Raw genomic sequence first — 24,242 nt, forward strand, 5'->3', positions numbered from 1 at the left:
GTTGCTGCAACAATTCGAAGGCAAGCCTAATCGATCAGTTGTTTCATTTAAACAGCTTAGCGTAACGTCATGGTAAGGTCTCCGAGACAACATTACGTATAATAATGATTCATTTCGTCTCCTTTTTTGCTGACGTATCTGGGAACTGGTGACTGCATCAGTTCTTTCGAATTAAGTATTATTCGCGGAAGCAGGGGCTGAAATATGTAAATTACTGCGCGTTCGAAAGGTATTAGAACGAATGTGTTTGGTGAACTTTCGCGATTTGATCACCTGAACACCGCAGCTTCCATAATAAGTAATCCTTTGGTCGTAGTAATCTGATTCGATGCCTAAAGGCATGCCAGTCGATCATAACAGACTATTCATATGCCCCTATACCACTGTAACGGAGTCCAAATGTCTGCCTAGCATTCTCGGAATGATTCCTAAATCAAGATAAAACACGGCACTTCTAGTGGCTTTACAAATGATTTCCCCGATTAGCTTTTCTTTTCTTGATTCTTGGTGTTCAATTTATACTGATCCCCCCTGTTCTTTGTGAATAATTATTATTTGTGTCACACATATCGTTGCCAACAGGTACACCGCCAGTGCATTCGAGAAAGTTGCACGAAATCCAGCGCTAGTGAGAGAACTCGCAGAGAAGGAGGGCATCGCCGCTTCCGAAGTGGCCAGGATGATCCGAAGTCGTCTCACGAGCGTCGAAGGGCTGCACGACTTCATGAGACTGACAGGCGTGGTCAAGGAATGCGTGACGTGCGCGCCACCTGTCGACGGCTGCAGAATGCAACTGCAGGACCTGAACAACGACTGCTGGCGCCTGGTGAGGCGATACCTGAGCTTCGATGACGTCATGCGCTTTGGCATCGCGAATGAGGATCATTGCACGTCTTGCTGAGCGCCGGAAACAAGAAGAGTATATTGAGTCAACGCACATAAACAGGTCTAGCTGAACGTCACAAATAAAGAATACGGTGAGCCAAAGGGCCTGTCACTCTTACGCCTGCCTTCCTTGAATTGAATTGCACCACACTTGCACTTGATTGTACTGCTATTATTTTTTTCTGATGTCAATCCCTTTTCGATTTTGTTTTTCATCGTCTAATATTACATGTCACCTGCTTTCAGAGCGCTGCCCATATGTGTCTGTTGTCACGTCGTGTTAGTGCGTGTCCGAGTGATTTATTAGCAAAGGAGAGGATGATTACTGGCACAGGAGAGGCTCGCGCACATGAGGGGAGGGGGGAGGCAGGTGGAGGTGGCCGCGACCCCCTAATCATTGAAGGGCACCAAGTCTGCCTCATGCCTACAATCAGTAGGGCCGGTCCCGTTATTTTTTGAACTGCTGTGTTAAGGTCATGCAGGTTTTTGACGATAATGGCACCTGAGTACCCTCGATGCTGCATACAAAAGACTCTACTGCCCGCCTCTATTCCCGCAAAGCCGGGCAAAAAAGGCAGGTCGTTGTAAGAAGGACGTCATGGCTTCATTTTCACTTTTGCATCTCTCGCGAAGCTTGTCTTCTCTCGGACTCGACCACTCGAGGTGAGGTTTAACTGGGACACTGTGGTTGAAACTTGGCCCCCAACGGAGCACCCTGCGCACACCTACGATGAGAGCATGGAGGAAGGAAAAAGAAAGGAGGAAGGATTACGTCACGCGATTCAAGCCCACTGCGTCGGCCCAACACGTGATCAAAACGTCAGAACGCGCGGTAGGTTTTGGTACTCCCGGTGGAAGCGCTCTGTTTATGAACCTCCTAAAGTTAGTGTATATGCTACCTTTAAGTAGCAGAGTTGCGCATCTCTCTTCCAAACGCCGCTAGCAACCATGCATTGCGGAGAAGCTGACGCTCAAGCCAATTTTTTTTTTTTTTTTCGACGCCGCCGCGGCAGCGAACTGAATTAACATCATTCATCGATAGCCAATGTTTATCGCCGGTATTCGACACACCAGATATGTTAATCGGCGACACGGTAGGCATGTCGCCTGCAAAAGCAGAGCGCGACTTCACCGCATAGCTGCGGTTGCCAGCCAGACCTATGCGCAACTCTGCTACCTAAAGGTAGCATATACAGTAACTCTAGAACCTCCTCCGTGAGCTGGCCGCTCTGCGCCAAACAAGCGCACTTCGATCAACCGGACGCCATGCACCGAAGTCTCAGCAAGTCTCACTTCTTGCGTGATCTTGACGCAAAATGTCACGTGTTGAACCGACACTGCTGGCTTCAAAACGGGTTGGCTTGCCAAGACCGGCTGCGTCACGTAATGCTCCCTCTATTTAAGAGGGTGTTGAGGCGAGCTCATTGGTACGGACCTATTAGCATACACAGCGCTTAGTGAACACAGACACATGGGCATAGGTCGGCACAAAAAGATGGAGCTGACTCAGACTCACTCAAGAAATATATCTTGCTGTGAGGGCTCACTCGGAATCAGACTCGCCAAAATTTTCCTCAGCCGGACTCATTCGCACTCACACTCACTAAACTTTTTCTCAGCCGGACTCACTCAGTCTCAAGCTCACCAATATATTACTCGGCCAGGCTCAGACTCAGACTCACGGCTTCACCTGAGTCTGAGTGAGCCTAAGTGAGTCGACTCATGAGTTCCTTGGCGTAAAATTAGCTTTTTCGCTCATGGTGTCAATCCTCTTTACTGGCAATATCTTACATAATCAGTGCTCTACGATACGCCTCTTGATCTTGTACCTTCAATTACGAGTTATCATATATCATATCATCATTGTCATATATTGATGCAGTAAGGACAGTTTTATGAAATGCGCAACTCACACGAGATATACTTATCAAGAACTTCCCATAAAAAAGTTTGTGGGGGGAGGTCATGCACCCCTTTCCCCTAACCCAGGCTCTGATCAATAAATATTAAGGTGGCGCATGAATGCGAGTGTGCTGAGATAATCGTGAACAGACTTGACTGTAAACGTAAGCCGATATAAGGCTGATAGTAATGCTGAAGATGAGTAGATAGGGCCATAAGTCGACAACAAAAGGTTCTGCTCACTCGGACTCACTCAAGAAATATATATTGCGCTTAGGGCTCAATCGGACTCAGACTCACCAATATTTTACTCAACTGGACTCACTCGAACTCAGTCTCACGAAACTTTTCCTCAACCAGACTCACTCGGACTCAACCTCAACAGAATATTACTCACCCGGACTCACTCAGACTCAGATCGGGCCGTGAGTCTGGGTGAGTCTGAGTGAGTTAACTCCTGAGTGCGTTTGCCGACCTAGGCACAATGGGCGAGAACGAGCACGCCCTCGTTCTCGCCCCATGTTCTGTGTTCATTAAGCGCTGTGTATTCTAATGGCTCCCTCCATTCTTTTACAGCGAAAGCTGTTATGAGATCGCAACAACGGCCATTTTTGGCGCCGCAGTTGCCGCCGCCGCTGCCAGTGTCCGTAACAGCTATCGCGCGAAATAAGGAAAAAAAACGAAATCACAAAAAATATCCAGGTTGGAATGGGGTTCTAGCCTGGGCCCTCTGCGTGGGAGCCCAGTATTCCACCTCAAAGCCATGACGATGCTTGAAACAGCTTTGCAAAAAAGACCCTATGCAGGTTTCATGTTGGGAAGGAACCACATTAACATATGTAATATAGCGTGGTAGAAGAGTAAAATATCAAGTAGGCGTCACACGACGCGAATTCTGTAACCAGGCGTCACGCAAGGCGAAGTGCGCAACGAGTGGGTTGTTGAATGCTTCCAACCCATTACAATTGGCTCCGCCATAATTCTTCATCGTCATCAGGCGCAGCATCAACAAAGTGCACAAAATGCCTTGCAGGTGTTTAGCGGGTACCACGGTTCTCGTCATGATGACGAAAAATGGCATAGCGGCTGCTTCCCTACTTCGCAAAAATTATCATCACTTAAAGTGTAGTGGGATCCTCGGAAGTGAACCGCAATCCCAGGATTTGGGGACAGTACGTGGCGTCATCTCTCGGCGGCAGCAACGGCGTCCTGCCGTAACTGAATGGTAAATAGGCGAAAAAAAAAAAGATATATCTTGAAAGAAGCTAGTTACTGTGCGAATATCAAATTTTTCGAATACGAATCGAATACGAATATCCACCTTCGAATATCGAATCGAATATCGAATATCAAAGGAAAAATGCCTCCACAGTAACGATATTTTATTTAACACGTAGCTATTTGAAGAAAAAAACATTAACAGCCTGACTGGCAACACAACATACACTGCTATCTCCAGAACACAATGTCCAGGCTAGCACAATGCACATCACAACACAAGTAATGGCACAATAAAAGTAATGACTAGATGTTATCATGAAGAAATATGAGTTACTCCACATGATCAGGCAGCAGGCGCTCCCTTGTAACAGAGACAACCCTCCCTCCCCCCCCTCCTGCCATTGAAAAGGCACGCTCGCTTGGAACAGAAGTGGCTGGTAGAGGGAGTTACATGGGGCAAAGCTTTGCCAGAGTGGGGTATCTGAAGGTGCCTACAGTCCGCCACTAGTCACGTGGGTCACTGTCTTTCTTCAGAAGTGGTCCCGCATAGTGAACGAGTGGTAGTCCGGCATGTTACGGCCGCATAATATTGAAAATGTACGGTTACATGATCGCCAACAGCGCTGCACGTCGGAGATGCACCAGCAATAAATCATACGTATTGGGGCGCTCGTCGCAGGCAGATATCGTGCCTCCGTGTACTTACGATGTTTATCGCTCCTCTCGGCAACGTTTTTAGCGATACGAACGCAGCAGAAATGTGGAAGACGAGTTATTTTATGCATGGTAATCGAATCGCATATTCGAATTTTTCGATTATTCGAAGTTATCGAATATTCGAAACTTTTCGAATACACGATTTTCGAATCGAATACGAATATTTCGAATGTAATATTCGACGAATATTCGAAACTTTCGAATATTCGCACACCCCTACTAGTTACCAAAAACGACTCGGGGATCTATACAGCAGACAGCTGCTGGAACATTCTGGTAAAATTACAGTATCGCACTACAAAGCGTGTGGCTTCCCTGGACAATTGAACACTGCTCATTAGAAACACATGGGGCCCCTCTGTAAAATTTTAAACACTCTGGAAACCACGCGGTTTGAGGTGCGACACTGTAACTTTAACAGAATGTTCAAATAAGTCTCTGTTGTATAGTAAAGCTCTCATTTGGGCTAGTTGGTGCACAGGTGAACACATAGCGTAGGGTTGCGCGTCCTGTCCACTTCCCTTCGTCCTTGTTCTTTCGCGCAACCCTACACTATCTGTTGTATAGAGCGGGGGTTGTTTTTTATAAGTATCTTTTTTTCGTCAGATATGATTTTTTTTGCCTATTTTCCATTCAGCTACGGCAGGCCACCGCTGCCACCGACGAGAGATGGCGCTACGTGCACATGTTCCCAAATCCTGGGAACGCGGTGCGCTTCCGAGGATCCTACTACGCCACAAGTGATCATAAGTCATCACAGTCAACTGAAGTGCTGCTATGGCTCCCGGTGACGTGTATGCGATGCCGTCTACTCCTGCAAGTGCGGCCTCCTTACCATTTCGCTCCTTGCGAGACGCGTGTGAAATATCGCGCGCTGGCGTAGTTTGGACGGAAGCGGTGGAAGTATCTTCGCACGCCGCGACTTCGTAGCAAACTGCTCGCCCAGAATCATCGGTGATTTTTTTTTCATCCCTCAGTCGTGCCATTTTTCGCCACTGACGTCACATCATTTGTGAATGTGGAAGGCATAGAGTTTCCTAAAATTAACTAGAGGGGACTCTGGCGCTGCGATCGTTCAGCTACCATGGGAATGATCGGTAGTACACAAATTTGCCTAGTCTTCGTGCTTGCGGCTTCAAACGTACTTGTGGCTTTGTTTATTGCTGTGTTTTGGCGTTTGTTTCGAATAAAAGAATAGACCGTTGTGAACATCGTGACCAGGTTTGATTTGGTGAGCCTAAAAAAGTTAAAGTGGTGAAGTGGAACTGCTGACTTTTGCTGAACTTCGTTTTGCGACAAAGCGGATGCAGCCGACGCGGAGCCAAACGGAGCCGAAAGAACGAAGTTTAGACAAATTTGTGTACTACCCATCATTCCCATGCTGGCTGAAACGTCATGCGTTGCAGCTCCCATAGACACTAGCGCCAGAGTTCCCTCTAGTAAGTATTGTAGGAAACTCTATGGGAAACTCTATGGTGGAAGGCACTGTCTCCAAATGAAAAATACAGTGCCAACACTCCCGCGGGAAATAAATGAGGCACGTGTAAATGTTTTCGTCACTTAACTATAGGAGGCTCCGCGGTGGTACGGTGGTTGCGGCGCTAAAATATAGAATGCAATTTTATATAGAATACAGAATGCAATACAGAATGCGCATCTCGAAGCTAGACGGATAGGTCGACGGGAAGTACGAGCGGCAACGGGCCCGTGCTTCCCTGTGCAAGCTTTGTGCTTGGCAGATGATAATAATATGAGAAAAAAATACCCAAGAGGCAGTAACCTACGCCATGCCGCCTCGCGGTTCTCCCTCTTTTGCCAGCATCGCTGCTCTGCCAATGCCGGATAACTTACGCGCTTCGCCGCCATTGGCAGCACCTTCGTGGCACCGTGTGTAGTGCGTGCAATTTGCCGTGTTTCGTGCACGACGTCGTATACGCGTAGCAAAAAATTGGGGGACCCTTAAGATTCGCCTTTAAAGGCCAACTCCGGCGATTTTTCGAGGTCGATGGATCTCAGTGAAATTCGCTGGGTACGTTCCTTTGCACGTTTCCGTCATTTATGCCAAATTACAGGCTTGAGACATGCGCAGATGGTTTGCAAATGAATTTTAAAGATTGTCTGCAAACGCCCTCCTGGCTTCCCACAATTATTGGCAACATTGCGTCTGTGACGTCAGTGTTGGCAAGGCGGCGGAAGTGACGCAGCCGAGGGCACCGCTAACTTCGGCGCTTAGGCCGCTACAGCGAGCGTCTGCTGTGCACAAGGCGACAGACAGCGTTGGTTTGGCCGGCGCTTCGCTGGTCGTCCGGCTGTCACAGTTTTCATACTCCGCGCGGGCGTGACCGGCATGCCTTGCACGGCTTCCGGTTCGTTCGTAACAACGTCTACGTCATACGTAGACAGTACACTCGGTTGGGTTTCGGTTTCGGTGTTGGGCTTTTTTGCTTATTTAAAATTATTCTCCAATTTGCCGAGTATTTCTGCTATCGGGCCCGTAACACGAGCGCCTCAGGAACATAAAAGCACCATTACTTTGACATGGCCAAAAAATCGCCGGAGTTGGCCTTTAAGAGCTGAACGCTATAGCGAAGTCCGGCCCCTAGTGCGCACTTCAACCACTAAGTGCATACTTATTAATGTTTGTTGTTACACACACACACGCACACAGACACACATGCGCGCGCGCGCTATGTATCTAGGTAATGGTACAGGTTTTCGATCTAAAGCACTTCCCTGTGCAAGAGTCGAGACATATTTCTCACAATGCCTCACAGATGGCAGCACAATATCTAACGTTTGCTGTTTGCTTGATCCATTTCGACCTGCTCATGCCGCCGCTCCCCGTGTCGTCAGTTTTTTTTTTTTAGTTCCCCAAACTGCCACCGCCCGCCGCGGCGCCACAACTGACCCCCATCTGTGCCCTCATGGCATCGCCAGCTTGCGACTTTGCGGGCTTCGCTATCGGTTGCTGCCTCCGCAGGGTCTGCTTGTTCGGCGCGTATAGTAGGCGCTCGGCTTTGCGACATTCGTTATTGCATGACATCAGTGACACGCAATAACCTCGCAGTGACTGCGCAATCAGAAGCAACGTTATAGGCAACGGTAGCAGTACATTCCCCTAGTGGTGCGCTAATGCGTTTTCAAAGGTCTATGGTTTTTTGGGCTTTTTTTTCTCGTACCAGCTATGTACGCAGTTTCCTGTGCATCATAAGGCGACATCCCGATTTTCCTATGTATACATTTGTACGAGATACTACGAAAGCCGTCATTTCTGATGAACGGGGTGTCGAGCGCTCTTTCAGCAATGATAGCGACGAATTGCAAAACAAATATATCGCAGACCTAAACTGAGAACGCGTTAAAGTAGCGTCGAACATGAATATGCAGAAGAGAAAATAATACTACACGTTCAGCGAAAGAGTGTACGCGACGGACAACTCGATACGAGAATCTGTAGAAGAGTACTCTAGGTCAAATATAACGGAGAGCCTACTCATGTCTAGCATATTTACCGAAGAATGAGAATGGGATCATTCTTGACCCATGGCTGAAAATACCACTGTCACAGAATGGGAAAGGTTACATTAACTATTCCAGTTTGCCACTTCTAACATGCAATGAAGAAACTTGGAGAGTGACAATGAAACTACAGAAGTTAAGAACCACGCATGCAATGGAAGGAAAAATGATAGGAGCAAAACCAGGGCTAGGCAGCAAGAGTATTTCAATAGCATTTTAGAGATACTTTTGAGCATTTGTATTTCTGTATAGAGATTGCGAGAGATTGCTACATCACTCGCCGAGTTTCGATCGCTTCCTGGCTAAGTGCGTCACAGCCTTGTGTGGTCACGTGACCAAGCCCCTATACTTCTACGTCACTGCTCAACCTCGGCGCCCAGAAACCGAAACCGAAAGTTGTCCACATCAAAGGCGATATTAAATTATTTAGCGAGAATACATGAATCTTGGTGCGTCCATCATGCTTCTTGGAGCTATAGGAAACGCTAACAGCAAAGAACGCGCAAGCCACAAATTTGGTGGCACCACCCCTTTAAGGAGACTCCTTCCACTATGTGGCATTTATGTGGTGTTTTTTCCCGAAGCAGTTGCAAGTAACATCGTAGCTTTGTGGTAGGACGCCTACTTGCCACGCGAACGGCCCGGGTTCGATACTCAATAGGACCGAAGATTTTTATTGTCCATTTTATTTGCATCTGTCTTGATTTTTCAGTCACGGACGACTTTTCGCTCACAAGCGACGTGACGTAGCGACGCCGACACCGACGGCGGCTTTTCTGCGAAACGAGCTCCCTAACGATATCGCGTTAATGCTCTTTCATCGAGGTCAGTTGTCGTTTCACGTTGCTACATGTCATGGTTGCCCTGTTTCATGCATCGATCAGTCAATACATACAAAAATGTTTGCTTACCTGCGAAGAACATCGCTGTCTCGCGTAGCGACGGAAGCGTTCACACTCCGGAACTGCAAGCGTCGTCCCTTGGCTCACCGCAGTCGCACAAAGAACCACTCAATTGCCGAACATTTGGTCTTCTTCTAACTCGATTCACTTTCGAGCGGATGCCTTCAAACATAGTGTAACGCACCTCGGACGCACTCCACTCAGCAATACCTCAGTTCAGTCTACCCCAGTGCAGGGAGTAGAATAAAAATCACACCAACATTTCTTGTGGGCGTAACACAACAGACTAACCTTACGAGCGCGCTTTCCTGCAGCACCGTAAGCGCCCTCACCTTTTCCCCCAAGGGACGCTAATACCAATACGTTTAAGAACCCATCTAAAATTAGTAAAATTATATCGTGCTGATTTCGTGGACTCACGCCATTTAACACTAACTAGGACTAAAAGAGTTTTTTTAGAGAAACTGATTTTTGTCGAGCGGCCCGGCTGGGACAGCTGGCATGGAATGACGAGGATGATGACGCTTAAAGGGACTGTCTACCGTCCTTCATCGCTTTTCTGTTTTGTACAGCAATAGAAAGCATGCCGTCTGAAGTGTCCAACCTTGCAGCGGTTTCTCTGGAAAATGAGTAGAAATTTTTAAAGCAGAATTTTTCGATCTGCGTTCGGCCTTCTTCCATGGGCGTGAAACATGCCCACAACATTGGTTGGTGAACGCGATGACGATTGTAGTGCCGGTAAACATTAAAACCGAAAGCACGTGATTTCTGTAGGATTACTTTATTTTCGCTGAACACTATTGTAATCAATATAACAGTCGTTTTCAGCGCGCTAGCGGTTAAATGAAGCCTTACTATACTATTACAGAACACCTGTTTTGCTGTAATCGCAGTCTATGCGTTTATTTTAGCACTGCTGCCGCAATTCAAGCCAAGTCGATTCATGAAAAAGAGAATAAATGCGCTCCTTCACAGCGCAGCACATGTGAGACGTCCTAACAACAATACAGCGGCATAGTACGACCAGCGTGGAGAGCCGCTTGGCATAGCGCATGAGTTGAAGCAGACGAAATCGGAGACGGCGCCGCAAGCAGCGCCACCGGGCGCCTTTTTGGATGCGTGAGAAAAAGCAAAAAATTACTCTCTGACGCAACCGAAAGGTGCCTCAAGTGCGTAAAATATAATTTCAAGTCATACATGTTTGTTTTTAAGCAAAATGAGTCTACCTGAGAGGATTTCTTGTCCTACCAGTAGGTTGAACGACGTCGCCGTTGGGTGACGCTAGCGGTCATTGTTTTATGATTTTCAACATCAAATTAAAAATATAATTCCTTTTTTATGGGGCAAAAGCATGCTCGTTGCCGCCGATGTGACGAACGATCTTGTCATTTTCACCACAATCAGAAAACTTTTTCCGAGCAGTAGACATTCCCATTAAACAATCGTTATTGCAATTAGGACATCTAATTGCGAATGCCTAATTGCAAAGGACGGCCTGCCCGCTTGCCTCTAGTATGTCAGAGGCACGAGAAGACGCGAAGGCGCTTATTTTTCGTGAATAAGCGCGACAGTTAACCGAACACGAGGAAGACGCCCAATTTGATGAGCGACAGTGGCATACTGATGCTGAGTAGAAAAGCTCGGGCAGGAGTCGGCGTATTAGATAGGGGGCGGAATCCGGAGGTGTTCCCTTGCGATGTGCTATAAATGCGAGCGCGAATCAAGTCGGCGAAATGTAGCTCCACGTTGACACTGCTGCAGCTACCGAGGCAATTGCGTTGCCTGGTGGCCAATTTAATGTTCTATGCATCCGTGTATTTATTCGTTAATTCGCCGAGATTAAACAACCTTACGAAGGAGAGTAAATAGCGCGCGAACAAAAACGGCATCTTACCTGATTTTGTCGTTCAATCTGCCCCGGCATCACAGCAGGTGCTCTCGCATTCGGAGTTTTCGGTTTCACTCGATGCCTTCGCAAGTCACCAGCAAAGCCTCACAGCAACCATGCTGAAGTGCTTCGGCGCGTTCATGTCAATCTGCGCCATGGAGGAAGGAAAACACCAGGAGGGCGCGTTACGTGAAAATCTTGACGCATGGTCATAAAAAAATCAAGAGATAAATAGGCCAAGGTCACGTGCTAGGCATGCGCTGTTATTGGTCGGCTCACTTTAGTTGCGTCTGAGGCGGTTGATGCAGGGACCTAATCGTGACCAGCAGGCACCGCGCGATTGTAGTGAGGGGCGGCGCCAAAGGAAATTGGCTTGCCAAGGCTCGCGTATTCCCGTCACGCTCCCTCCAAGCTTTTTTCCTTGCTCAATGGAATCACGAATGGAATCACGCTCAACGGAATAACTGAACACGAAAATATTTCTTGGGGGCCTATTACGATAGACTACTCGAACGCGCTTTCCTGCAGTGGTGGGAACGCCCTCTCTTTTTCCCCAGTGGGTTCTAAACAAATGAACATTTTCAGACCGCTTAAGTGAACAAGAGACGCGCTTTCTTTACGCGCTACATTTTTTTTAAAACTAACTGGATATAAAATAATATTTCGCGAAATGAAGCTTCCGTGCGATTTATTTCAGTAGTGATCTTTTTTCTAAACAATGTTTGTCACTTCCACACCACGAGTGGCGCTTCTTTCGCCACTCACGTGAACTTCTTTGTTGACGCCGCTGGCAGTTTGTTCTCTGCCTATGTTAAATATTTCATTAGCGATAATTGAAACATCAATTCATTATATCAGTTAATAATAGCTCCTACAAACGACACCCTTAAGCTAATATTAGTAAAATTCACCTTCTACTCGGCCAATCCCCTGCATTGGGTATGAGCCATGCAGAGAGGACAACAACAACAACAGTTTGTTTTGCACCGAATTTCATCCAAAAGCTTTACGCGAATGTGCCTTGAAGCACCTACGCGCCGAGATTCGAAAGCCACATCGTCATCACCAAGATCGTCCGGGTTCTGGTGACGCCATGGGTGACGCCATTCCATCACGCGTTCCGCCATGGCAGCGTTTTGAACACCTCCTCGGCGTCCCTCTACAGGTAAGGAAGTATTTTTTTACTGGTACACTTACGCTAATATGATGCATGACCCTCGGCCAGGAAGGCACGCGCTAACATTATTCATATAACGAGGAAAGCTGCATAACCGACTCCCTCCCGTCTGACACATGAATGAGTAGGTCCTAAGGTTCAGCATGTCCCATGCCACGCATTATTAATCGTGAAAGGCTACTACCCTTATTAAAATGAATTTGGAAAGTCTGTAGACTGTGTAAACCTAATTTTAGACAGTCTATAGACCGTCTACATACATTTTTGTAAGGGTAGAGCGTAGCCTCCTAAACCCCTTACCACCCCCCACCACCTGAGTGTGTTGCATTTGCTCTAATATATACAAATACCCTAGGAAAAGCATACGTTTGTGCGTGGTTATGGGTCTGTGACTACGTGAAAGTTTAACGAAAATAAATCCAGGAGCATTTCACCTATCGCGACAATGGGGGCAAGCGAAGATTCGCGTGTTTGTGCCTCAAGCACTGCATTCATTCCTGTATTTATTTATTTATTTATTTATTTATTTATTTATTTATTTATTCCTTTCTCTTTCTTTCTTTGTTTCTTTCTTTCAACGACGCGAAGCCGCTGCCGCAGAACGTGCAGCCGAAAGCCGCTGGCTTCCATCTTCACAGCAGTGGAAGGGCTCAAACTTTTTACGTTTTATACGCTTGTTTATATTTAACGATTTGCCCTGCGTGACAGATGGACACGCAGTTTTCTCGTGGAGTCGGAATAGAAATACGTGCGCACTTAAAATTGCTCCCGGTTACGATACTCCGTAATGCGACATTTCAACGAAGCTGTTTAGGCTTTCGATTTTTTTTATACATCTTGAAAGAGACACGCATGAAATCCTACAGACTGCGGCAATGACTTCCTGCTACGGCTGCGCGAATCTGTGATTCCTGGTGTCGTTGTCGCTGAGCATCTCTCCGAGTGGCTCGTTCAGGAACAGCGGAAGACGAGTCGCTTACACTTGTTAATTCGCTGATTTCACTCTAAGAAAAACAAAAAGCCATTCGACTCTTTTTTGTGAGTCCTACATTTCCACGTATATGACTCCCTTTGTAGAGACACGTGAAGACTCTTTGGATATCGCCACACTCTCTTCGGAAAACCGCGCGACCCAAAATAGAGTTAACGTGTCTCTCTGAAGAGTCATATACGTGACAAAGCAGGACTCACCGAACGAAGTGGCAAATTTTTTTTCTTAAAGTGTACAAAAATAGAGCTGTGAAAACCACGACTCCCCTGGGCGAATCGATCGTTCGCTTGGTAAAACTGCGGACGCCATAGCAGGGGAAAAGGGCGACCGGGAGCTTAAGAGCAAGGCTCTTAAACTGCCGGCGCAGAAAGAAATCAGCCCGGTAAATGCAACCCGAGACCGGTGTCCTGACTTCCCAGCACCACGCGCATACTAAATAAAGTGTCTCTCACTGGTTTATGTTCGTTATCGCTAGCTGCGATATGGCTAATATCGACCTGTGTCGGCTAATCATGACTCGATGTTTCCTACCGTCAGTTATAGTGTTGTCAAGAGTTCGCTTAATGATGACTCATAATTAATGGCATTGGCTAGGAAGACGACTAATTTTTTATTAAGGTCACCACGTGCTGCCTGTGGTCATTAAAACGTCCAATTGAAATGATGCTTGAACACCACATCACCCGATACACTGCGAATGTTCTGCTTTAATTTTGCCGCGGATCTGGCCACGCCCCCTGTAAATATCACCAATCGCAGTCGCATGCATAAGAAACCTGAGCATGAGCCGATTATCGCGTTATCATTTTGGCGCAGGTCCAACCTGATAACGGGCTCGGGTCATCCGCCAAATAAGTCCAATGGAAAAGCTTTCTGAGGAGAGAGCCCAACCGTCGATCCCTGCATTCGCTGACAGGGGCGACACCAGTGGCATTGCTGAACCCGTAGGAGCAGAGCATTGCCATCCGGCGTGCACGGCGTACAAAGGTGAGGTTTGCCAGATCAACAATTACCTCTCGAACTGCAACGAGCACCTCTTCGACATCGGCATGGAGCTTCGGGAACAACGAGGAGGCTCTTTGTCCCTGGCGAGCATTGAAGTATCCGACGTCAATCTCATACCTCGTCCCAGTCCAGATACCTACAGGGCAACTCCTTTCCTTCGATGGTTGCTCGAAACCCACGTCTGCATCACCAGCCTCCAACTCATAGACAATTGGGAGAAGTCGCACAGCCAGGTGGTCTTGCAAGAACTACCCGAAAACTCCCGAGTGAAGGCGCTGACACTGAACTTTTACTATGATAGAACCGCTCCGACCCACATGATGACAATCCTTGGCAGGCTTCGAAGTCTGGAAATCCTGAATTACTTCATTATGGGCCAGAACGCTGCCGCTCACGTGGCCGGTATATCGGCCCTTCTGAGAACTACGACCTCGCTTACTTCGCTGGTTTTCAGCGCGTCTTTCGACAACAGCCCACCGCCAAAGACATTCATCGATGCGCTGGCAGCCAACTCGACGCTGAAGTCGGTTGATCTGAGGACTTACTGGATGAACGCAGATTCGCCAGGACACCTCGGCGAATACGTGAGGAGTAATCGATTGATCACAGCGCTGTCTGTTTACGGCATTGACGTGGATCGCGAAGAGATAATGCTCGATGAGGTCGTCGTTCGTAATGGCACCCTCTCTTCACTTGTGGTTTCAGGTCTCTGCGGCGGCGAAATAACAGTGCGTTTCTTGACAAGGATACTCGATGAATGTGCTGTCATGAAAAAACTTTGCATCGGCGGGCCGCGGGTCCCGTGCACCGAAATACCAGAGGCCACAATGACGCGCTGCGCGGAAGCATTGGCAGAGAACGAAACATTGGAAGAGCTCACGCTTTCATACAGCTTGTGGCATCCAAACAACTGGATCACCTTCTTCTCCTTGCTGCCGAGAAATAAGCATCTTAAGAGGCTTGAGGTCACGCATAACGATATTAGATATTATGGAACATTCCCAGCTGTTCTTGAAGGACTGGCACAAACAGACTCATTGAGACGTGTTACCTTCGGATACTACACACACGGATTTGGAGCGAACCTCATGCACTTCGGGGTCTTCTCAAGCATCGGTATTGGAGGAAAGGAGAGCGTACAAATTGATGCTTTGCAGCGACTGCGTGAGTTCGATCACATTACTCGCGTCTCAATCGAGGTAGCCGAGGCCAGTGAACTTCTGTTCTCTGCTCTGGCAACGTACATCCGGGAGACTACCGTGCTTCGGAAACTCAACCTGACTGTGACGAGCCCGCAGTGCCCTGCGAACACCGCACCAGCCTCGTGTTGGATGCTCCTCTTCGAATCGATGTCCGCCAACACCAGCATCTCAGATCTTTGCATTCTCAGCAACGGAAAGTTTCGGTACAACAACCGTCTCGCTCGCATTATTGGGCTCAGCAGATACATCGCTAAAGTGTCATTTATGATAAATAGATCAGACAAGGACGCCACTGAGTTTGTTTGCCTCCTGTCGGAGGCCATTCGCAACAACTTCAATCTCGTCAAGTTCGACTTGTATGGTTCTAAAGTGGGCATCGAAGCGAAGCAGTGCTTGTTCACCGTCAGGGAAACGACGCGGAGGAACTCTGGCTTGGAACGTGCCGCTGCCTTCAACGACGCAACATGTATCGATCGGTAGGTATATCTCGTGTTCTTTTCTTTTTTAAGGCGAAAGCCTCAGATGAGCGAGATGCCTCATGAGACTCGAGCAGTGAACGTCGGCGTCGGTGATGCAAAAATTAATCGTGTGATGACGTCACCTTAAGACTTCGACATGAAGTCACAGATTGCCAAAATTTTTGACGTTCTTATGACATCACATCACGCGACGTCAGACTATGACATATTATCCTATATTATCCCATATTATCGTTGCTTGGTCAAAGATGGGTCGATCCCCAGAGGCACTGGGAAACTACGCAGTGAGGTGAAAGCTTGCTCTGCTTCCCATCCCGTAGGCAGTGCAAAACCAGAAGTGTAGATAGCTGGACCAGTTGGTATGGATCCATGGAAGCAAGCAGCGCGAAAAGCAAGACGACGCACACATGGAGGAATGCGCTTGTTCTAGTCATTCCTCCCTGTGTGCGTCGTCTTGCTTTTCGCGCTGCTTTCTATGAGTGCAAAACCACTTTATTTGCAGGAAGTTTCGGAGGGTGGAGGGATCACTACAATTGAACGAAGAAAAATAGGTTGCTTTCGCCTTTAAGCCGTCTTGGGCAAATGCTTAAGGGACCGCGTGACCAAGTTTGATTGATTGATTGATTGATAGATAGATAGATAGATAGATAGATAGATAGATAGATAGATAGATAGATAGATAGATAGATAGATAGATAGATAGATAGATAGATAGATAGATAGATAGATAGATAGATAGATAGATAGATAGATAGATAGATAGATAAGATAGATAGATAGATAGATAGATAGATAGATAGATAGATAGATACATAGATAGATAGATAGATAGATAGATAGATAGATAGATAGATAGATAGATAGATAGATAGATAGATAGATAGATAGATAGATAGATAGATAGATAGATAGATAGATAGATAGATAGATAGATAGATAGATAGATAGATAGATAGATAGATAGATAGATAGATAGATAGCCCCGATGGTACAATGGTTACGATGCTCAGATGCTGAGCCGAAAGTCGCAATTTCGATCCTGATTTTTCTTCTCAGTGGATGAATACAATCGATTCAGAAAAAAAAAAAAGGATGGCTTTGAGTCGTCGTACGTAAATGCATAAAAGGGCGTGACACTTTTCGGTTTTAAATTCATACTGATGGTACCTGTCTTCTGCAACTAATTATTTGCGTCACCCATATCATCGCAAACAGGTACACCGCCACCGCATTGGAGAAAGCCTCACGACATCCAGGCCTAATGAGAGAGCTCGCCGAGAAGGAGGGCATCGCCGTGGGTGAAGTGTCCAGGATGATCGGGTGTCGCCTCAGGAGAATCGAAGGGTTGCACGACTTCATGAGACTCACCGAGGTGGTCAAGGAATGCGTGACGTGCGCGCCACCTGTCGACGGCTGCAGCATGCAACTGCAGGACCTGAACAACGACTGCTGGCGCCTGCTGAGGCGGTACCTGAGCTTCGACGATGTGAAGAGCTTCACCATCACCGAGCCCGATCACCCCACGTTGAGGATCTAGCACAAAAAGCTTATTAATCTACGGACCTAAAGAGCTAATAATGAATCTAATAATGAATAAAAATTACCGTGGGCCATTGGAGCTTAGTCACTGATACGCCTAACCTCTTGGAAATGCAGAAACTGAGCGTACTCGCTGAGGAGCCATCGGTCGCGTCGGCGGTCGGGAGCGGCCGGACTCTAGAGGGCGGTACATTACTGACGCGACGTCACCACCGCGCATGCGCGCGCGTTATGTCGGGATATATGTCCTTATTCGGTATCAAAGGGAACATGCGTCAGCGCGTACCTTTGTCAGAGTACAATTGATCTGATGCTACGCACTTTTGCTTACCACGCTTGTGACTTTACTTTAAAGTGGAGTTGGGCGAAAATAAATGAAATATAAATTAAAAAAACTATGCCCTGCCTGCACCACCTAAGTATCGCAGGCCAAAATCGATAAATTAGATAAAAGAACAAAATGTACTAAATTTCTATTAAAAGAAAAAATAGAAAATAAAAAGTAACAGTTTGATCCCACCACCCAGCGAAGCCACCTCCAGGGGCATAATTCTCTAGATTACATACTACGGTTTCTCTTCATCTTGACTTACAACTGTTTTGACACAATGGATCTCCGATGAGCTCGTCTTGACTAACAAGTCTTCCATTCTTTTCTTTTACTCTTGTCTCTCTTGTGTAGGCTTTCCATTCCTCTCTTTGTTGGGTCACTCTGCTGGAGAGATGGGTCCGTGTTGAGCTTGTCCTCCATTATGTCCTTTTGAGGCCTACTGTAAAACTTGTCAAACTGATGACTGAACAGGATTTATTTGAACACAGGTTAGTTGTTATGGTTTTCTTTTTCTTTTTTTATGACTTTTATTTACTACCCCGGCTCCTCCCTAACTCCACCGGCTCTTACAAAGGTATTGAGAGATGATATTAATATCATAACGATATAAAGATGTACTGTATCGGCTTCAAATCACTTCAATACAAGTACATGTAGTATAATTACACAAGTTCAAGAATGTAATATATTATTATCAGATCACAAGAGAGATGCACTGTATCGGCTCTGTGATGCACTGTGACTGTGATGCACTGTGACTGTGCATCCATAGCTTTTAAAGGAGATTGGCACGGTCATAAATCCATCAACAAATTCTTCGGTACCAAGAGCAATTTTCGCTAACATCCGCCGAACGTGGTTGTCTTGAGTGCATTGTTCGGGGCCGGACGCTTCCTCCATCGGGTCAACACTTTCGTACAAACACTACTCGATTCGACACTTCTTTGTTTTTAACTCGCTTCAGTCTTGAATAGGCGCGTTGACTCATTATGCGATGCACATCAGAAATACTGCAGTCAGGAGGCGCAAAATTTCTTCCACTATATTTCGTATAACACGCATATAAGCAAAACGCGTAAACACTTGATGTCAGCGTATAACACCAGACAACCATGACGGCGCGCATTGGGATTCTATAGCTTGGTTGGTTGGTTGATCCTAGAGGAATGGCACAACCCACCACGGGGGATCGGCCACGAATCGTGCGGCAGTAGGATGTGTGAGTGAAAAAAAAAAAAAAGGGGGGGGGGAGAAAAAAAAAAAAAGATAATTCTCAAGAGATAATTTTAGGTAAGCGAAATTCTATAGCGGCGGGAAATCAAATGCCCCTACCCCCTTCATTTATTTCGTTTCTCAAGGAGAGTTAATGGGAGTATATATTTTGAAATTTTCTCGGTGTCTGGTAGTTAACTCGCACATCTGCGTTCATGTAGTCTGATGTAGTCCGAATAACAGCGCGAAAATATGCTCCGTTAAATGTCTGATCATGTGCAACCAACAAGCCCAGCTTTCCGCACTTATGGTGTAGTCCTTCGTTCAACGTTGTGATTCGCACGCTGACCGAGCGGATCTCAGAGGTCACGTATGGAGAAGCGCGTGGTAGAAATCTGCTCCGCCAGATGGTGGTACGATCGCCGCTGCTCACAAAAAAAAAGCTCTTTCAAGCAACTATTTCAATTAATTTTCATTATTTATACTCACAGCTAATCGGCTCTTACCTTAGGGAAACTTATGCTCCAGTAGTATATGTATCCAGTATAACACTTAACTTGAACCATCAGCATCGATGTGGCACCAGCTTTATATTTTAGTTCATATTTGCTGAATATTCAAAAACCGGAAGTTAGTGATGGAGCGGACGTGCTTGACAGATAAAATGAGTGCCAGTCGTTGCTCCTGCCATGAATAATGCTATAAAAATAAGGCTCTATGCGCAATGTATCACAGTAGCAATTTTTTTTTTCCAGACGGTGTTTCTCCCTTTCGCTGAAGCAAGTGTCTCAATCGCAACTCACGTGACACGCCGTGTTGATGTCACTTGCATTGTTCCTGACCCTTTTCTCTCCGAAGCTTCACGTGAATTCTTCCTGCACCACTTCCATGCCTCTATTCGAAAGCCACATAATCATCATTAAGAACTTACGGCGAAACCATTCCATCTCTGGGAGCAACAACAACAACAACAACATTCCATCCCGCGTTCGGCTGCGGCAGCGTTTCGACGACCTCGTCGGCGTCGGTTTAAAGGTTGTAGCGTGGTGCTCTGAAGGAACTTGCCGAACGTAGTCAGAGAGCTCGATTTCGGCCAGCCGGACGTGACGCGCCTCGCCAGAGCGCTCGAAAACGACCAGTCGATTGTACGATGGCAACGCGCGCACCTACGTATGTGCACATACCGTTAATGCCGTGCCGATGATGCCGATGGTAAATTATGGCTTAACCCTTTGTGATTCGTGAATGAGACAAGGAATAAAACAGGGCTCCCAAAAATAAAGGTTGCCATGTCATTTCTTGCAATAGCATTTTTTATTAATTTTGTTCGACCTTTTCTTACCTAGTCGCTCCTCAATCGCAGTATAACTCACATGATCACTCCTCTTGGTGCTACCCGCAATTTGTTCTGGTACAGTGAACTGTAGCTCTGGACCGCTTTTACTCAGAAACTTCATCCGAATTCACCTTTCACGTAGCGCTCCAACCAGTTGGTTCTAAAAACGTTGACTCTAACTCCCTGCGTAGGGTGTGAACCATGCTCAGAAAAAAAAAAAAACATGGCATGCTTGGGTATCTGGGCAGGAACTTTTCTCATTCATCCAGTTCAATAAAATTACTGCTTTACAAAACACTGGTTCGCTCGAAATTAGAGTACTCTGCATCACTCTGGAGCCCTGGCATTTATTCACTCATTTCAGACTTGGAAGCTGTGCAAAACCGTGCCTGTCGTTTCATACTCGTTATCACCGTACAAGTAGCGTAGCCGCCATGAAATCAAGTTTGTCCCTACATCCTCTCTCTCATCGCAGGTCTGTGGCTTCATTATGTCTTTTTCATAAAATTTGCTACAACAACTATCTGAAAAACAAATTACTCACAAGGCCCTCGTACATATCAGCTCGCATTGATCACCGCAATAAAGTTGGGATTCCATCTTGTCACGCTAAATGTTTTCATGACTCATTCGTACCCAGAACTTCTGTCAGTTGGAATGCCCTTCCCCATGACATCGCTGCCATAACAGATAATAATATGTTTCGTAAAACAATTGCTATCTTCTGAATATATTTATGCTTGTTACTGTTTGCATAATTTTTTTCTCTTATTTTCAAAATTGTTCTCGTGTATTCCCGCTGCTATTTTTTTTTCTTTTTTTTTTGTCTTGTGAGTTTTCGGCAGCCACTTTCTGCTTTTACTTTTTTTTCCTTTATAATTTCCTGTTTATTGTGTTCTTTATGTATCCCCACTCCCCTCTGAAATGGCTTCGGGCCCTGAGGGTACAATAAATAAATAAATAAATAAATAAATAAATAAATAAATAAATAAATAAATAAATAAATAAATAAATAAATAAATAAATAAATAAATAAACAAAGAGCTTCACTGCGTGAAGGACCATTTTTTACTCGGCTGTCGCCATTTTAAAAGTACAAAAAGTGTTTTGAAGATGCATTGATCAGCATCAATGCTTGTGTACTTCAGAAAACCATCAATATTTTATGACGTGTTAGAAATTACTATTTTTATTCGTAAAAATTATTCCTGTATTGACTTAATTTTTATTTATTTTTTTCGTATGACTAAAATATGATTTTATATTTAAAAAATAATGTGAATTTTCTCTTTCTCTGGCTTCGTCTTATTATTTCCATTTACATTAGCCGCCGGCTAATTGGCGAATCGCCCATAGCGGGTGGGAGCCACTCCTAAGGAACAAGCAAGCAAGCATGCAAGCGAACTCTGTGACCTCGCACCGCCTACGTGCCACATCGCTATGATCATCGAGATCCTTCGGTTTCGACGACATCATTCCGCCCGTTTGCAGTAGGCCGGCCCCGTTTCGACGACGTGGTTGGCGTCCCTTCACAGGTAGGCAAATACTTTTTTGTTGCTTCACTAACGCTGACGAGCTGCGCAAAGTTCGGCGAGTTTTCTTTAAGTATTTGTGCGTTGTGCAGGTATTTTCTGAGCATTTAGCAGTTTTATCATTGCTCTCTTTTGACACTCGTATGTTAAGCCAGCGCCTCCTCCATTATTTTTTTTTTGTATAAGTGCCAGTCAGATGCGCCCATTCCAACGCCTCACCACCCTCTCCTATCGTCCTTTATTCTTTTCCCCCGTTGGCTAGCCTTCGTGCCTGTTTTGCGTTCGTTGGGAAGAGGTGGTGCCTCACGACCACCGTGCTCACGACAGAATCCAGAGGAGGCAATTTTTTGTTCAGTTGTGTTTGTATCCGTGGGGCGGCGTCTGGCATGCCTCATGATCACTATGTCAGCTGCCACGCTGGCTCACAAGAGAGACGGTGTTCTGAGATTGCGCGTCTCCATTCATGGCGCTATACGCGCTATCCGCCTCGTGCGCTGCTGCTTTGAGCTGTACAGGTGGCGCCACCAACGGCGAACGGTGGCGAAAACTGGATGCGCGCGGCTCATAGAAGCCTTGGACAGAGCATCCGTTACTCGCCGTTTTTCTGTTAATTTTTCATTCTGGTTCGATAGTTGAACTGCCGACGCTGCTCCACTAGACAGGTTCTATATTATTTTTTTTTAAAATGACAGGCCCGTTTTCTTCATGCGTGCGCGCGATGCACTGCGTACGTTTCTTACGTGCATGCGTCTAAGTTGTTTGCGTGATCTGTTAACACAGATGAAATAAGAACTGTTGCAATATAAAACAGCATTCTTGTTTTATTGGACACCCTAAACAGTACAATAACAATGCATATTACGGTTGTATACCTGCGTAAGAAACGCACGAAAGACACTCGTTTTTATCTTCGCCCAACACTTGTAGCACTCAACTATACAGCTATTTAATTATGCCAAGAAAGCCGAAATCTAACTTGTTGAACGTTTTAACAGGCGTCACCCAGCTGCATAATAATGCATGAAAGTACTAGAGCAAATAAACAACAAACATTCACACGGCATTCCTTTTTTTATTATTTCACAGACCATATTAAAATCACGAGAAACTTCTAACTGCATTGCAATCACATATTTCTGAAAATCTAATTACTTTCACCATTGAAGCCACAATCCTCTATCACATGCGCTTTAAATTGAGCATGGCATAACTCAGATTTATATAGAAAATGCGCACTTGTGACATTACTCGAACTTATACAGGAAATTCCCACGCGTGTAGCAGGTATCTCGTATGCTAGATTCTCCTTTGGTACGTGAAACTCAACATAAAATGCGATTCTAGAAGGAATATTCGTGGAGTAGAGAGTATAAGGAAGGGCAACTACTTACAGCTTCACTCACCTTTGTGAAAACGGTATTCCAATTGCAGTTCAATAATAACCGACGCAACAACAATAACAACACACTTGTTGCACACAGTCGTATGAAGCTGACGCGCGAAGACACACAGTAGTGCGCGTACAGTACGCTAGAATATTCTGGCACAATGTCGTAGAAGTTGCAGTCGTTTTAGCGGTTCCCACGATGTAGCACCAGTTCACCTCCTCGTGTCATCAAACTGTTGCGTCGCCGAGAACTACACACATAGCTGACTGTCAAGTAAAAACACGGTCTTGCAGGAGGCCATCTTGTCCAGCAACCAACGGACAAAAGTGCACAACTGGGGGGGCGTCTGAAACATTGCCGTTGATGAGATGGCAGCTGAACGAAATCAGGGCTCATCGTCCGACGTGTGGCCACCGCCTTAACACAATATTAACGTTGCAACGTCCAAGGAAGACGCGACGAAAGCGACGAGCCCAGCCGGTCTTGTCGGGCGCGCTGCCGACTCGACAGCGCTAGAGTTACTGTATATGCTACCTTTAGGTAGCAGAGTTGCGCATAGGTCTGGCAAGCAACCACAGCTATGCGACGAAGCCGCTCTCCGTTGTTACAAGTGACATGCCTACCACGTCGCCGATCGAAATCTTTGGCATGTCGAAGACCGGTGATTAACTGTTGGTGTCTGGTGTCGATCCATTTCGCTGCAGCGGCGACGCGTAGAAAAATACAAAAATAGGCCCAAGCGGCAGCTTCTCCGCAATGCAGGGTTGCTAGCGGCGTTTGGAAGGCAGATGCGCAACTCTGCTACCTAAAGGTAGCATATACAGTAACTCTACACAGCGGGAGCTCTCACGGCAACCGAAGGAATTAAAAAAAGTGGAGAGAGGGGTTACCTTAGATCATGGCAAATCGGTGGAAGCAAGAAGAGGTGTTGCATTGTCGGTGTGGCGTGTCGTCGAGAGATGGCGCTAGTTTGTTTTTGCACAACGGAAACGCAAACTTCAATCAAAATGCATTGG

Source organism: Rhipicephalus sanguineus, chromosome 7 (genome assembly GCF_013339695.2).
Source record: "Rhipicephalus sanguineus isolate Rsan-2018 chromosome 7, BIME_Rsan_1.4, whole genome shotgun sequence".
NCBI classification, from domain to species: domain Eukaryota; kingdom Metazoa; phylum Arthropoda; class Arachnida; order Ixodida; family Ixodidae; genus Rhipicephalus; species Rhipicephalus sanguineus.